Source organism: Ochotona princeps, chromosome 4, assembly GCF_030435755.1.
Source record: "Ochotona princeps isolate mOchPri1 chromosome 4, mOchPri1.hap1, whole genome shotgun sequence".
Lineage (NCBI taxonomy): Eukaryota > Metazoa > Chordata > Mammalia > Lagomorpha > Ochotonidae > Ochotona > Ochotona princeps.
Window position 1 is genome coordinate 92,987,908 of NC_080835.1, and position 1,985 is coordinate 92,989,892.

The 1,985-nt window shown below is 45.3% G+C and overlaps 1 pseudogene; it reads left to right on the forward strand.

The window, feature by feature from the left end:
• The first annotated feature begins 427 nt into the window (after positions 1-427).
• LOC131480011 (large ribosomal subunit protein bL17m-like) lies at positions 428-1,135 on the forward strand (annotated as a pseudogene).
• Positions 1,136-1,985: the final 850 nt, after the last annotated feature.

A 1,985-nucleotide genomic window follows, 5' to 3' on the forward strand; every position in this document is an offset into this window, starting at 1 on the left:
AAACTGGGTTCCTGTTTCCAGGCTTGTGCAAAGCCCACATGGTGTTACATAGGCAACAACAAGGGGTGTTGGGATCGGTGTGTTTATGGCACTGAGGAGTGGCAGGAAAACATCAACCTATTGGCCTAGTTCACAGTTGCCTTTCTTCTATCTTCCTTTGAAACTGCCTGAGGGTGGTGTTGGGCACACACCCATCCTGTGTTCTGTATGTAATCTCACGTGGCTCACCTTCACCAGGGTGCTCCATTCTGATCCTTTGCACAGCTCTGTTGTCTTAGATGAAATTCTGTGCACCAGTTCTTTATTTCTGTTCTGGTTGCTATTGAAAAGGATTTGTCCTGATTCCCACTTCTCCCATCTGTTTAAGAAAATGAGAAAAGAGTTCTGGCCTCCGAGGGGCGGGAGTGGTGAGTGCTGGAGGGCGGGGATGGGGAGCTGTAATCATGTCATCTCCCATGGCAGCAAATCCCACTGCCTGAGCCTTGGACCAAACTCCTGAATCCACCTGTGGCTAAACTTGCTCACAAGACTGGAGCAACACGAATGCACTGAGGCACATGGGCATGTGTTATCGAGATGAACAGCTAACTGAAACACTCACCCACTATGGAAAACTGGGAGACACCAATGAATGAGCCTTGTGCATAGCTGACTTCTGGCTCACGAAGAAGACTTGAACAAAAAGTTGTTTCAAGTATTGGCCCCTCAGTATAAGATCAAAATGGGGGCTACACAAGAATGCCACAAATCCCAAATCGGAGTGAGCAGGATCGGGACACATGGTTGTGACTGAGTATAAAGGGAACTGTTTCCCCTCCCTGCCATTGCCTCCTAGGGCCAGATGCCTCACCCTCCTAAACTAGCTGCCACAGGAGCTGCAGGAGGACCTCAGGCTGAACCAAGAAACAAGTATCTACAGCTCCCCACACAACTCAAACACAGGGGCTTAAGAGGTGCTGACGGGTCTAAAGCTCTCATCAGTGACCCTGATCACAGAACTCCATAGCTCTTTCAATGTCTGAGATCTGGAGTGAGAATTGTGAAATGGACAATCTTACCAGCATACAAAATCTTTTGGAAAATCATACAGCCCTTGACTTGTGCAGTAGATAGAATTCTGAGAAGCAATTTAGATATGATTTGAATGTCCCCCAAATTTCATGTGTTGGATGGAAACCTCGGTGCCAATGTGATAGTGGGAGATATTGTGAAATCTTCAAGAAATGGAACCTACAGGGAGATCCTCAGGTCATTGGTTCATGCCTTCAGAAAGGATTAAGACATGTTCTCACAGGTGCCTTGTCAATTCTCATGAGAAAACTGTAATAAAAGCCTGACCCTGGCCCCTCCCTGTCTCTTTCTGGCTTCCTGGTTTGTAATTGCTTCCTCCTCTAACACTCCCTGGTTACATCTGAATGATGTGATGCAAGTACCATGCCCCTTAGCCTCCCATATGCAGGTAAACAGACCTCTTTGCCTTGGTGAGAGAGACAGGCCAAAAAGAAGGACAAATTAACAGAGATTTGGGCTCCTAGTTCATCTTACCAATAGCACACATTGGTATTCATCTATTTGACATACTGATGTTACCTGTAATATTTTATTGCCAAAACTCTAGTTCCGCTGATTAAGAGAAAAAAAAAATCACTGATTGCAAACCATTGCCTCTAGGGATTAGAATGCTCAGGGTGTTTCTATTTTGATAGTTGATTAGGAATGTCTTTATCACAGATACAGTGAGGAACAGCAAAGCTTACTGCTTAAGATGATAGATTCAGGTTCTTGACTGCAGGTTCAGCATTTGGACTAGAGCTTTTAAAAACTTTTCGTTGCAACTCCAACAGTTGAGGTCAGGCTCTTAAGTAAGGAGGGCCCACATTCTAGGTTATCAATACACTAATTTTGAGATCAAGTGTCCAGCAAGATGGTCACGTGCACAAAACCCGGAGGAGTAGGATGAAGAGGAGAATGAATTCCCAGAGGGT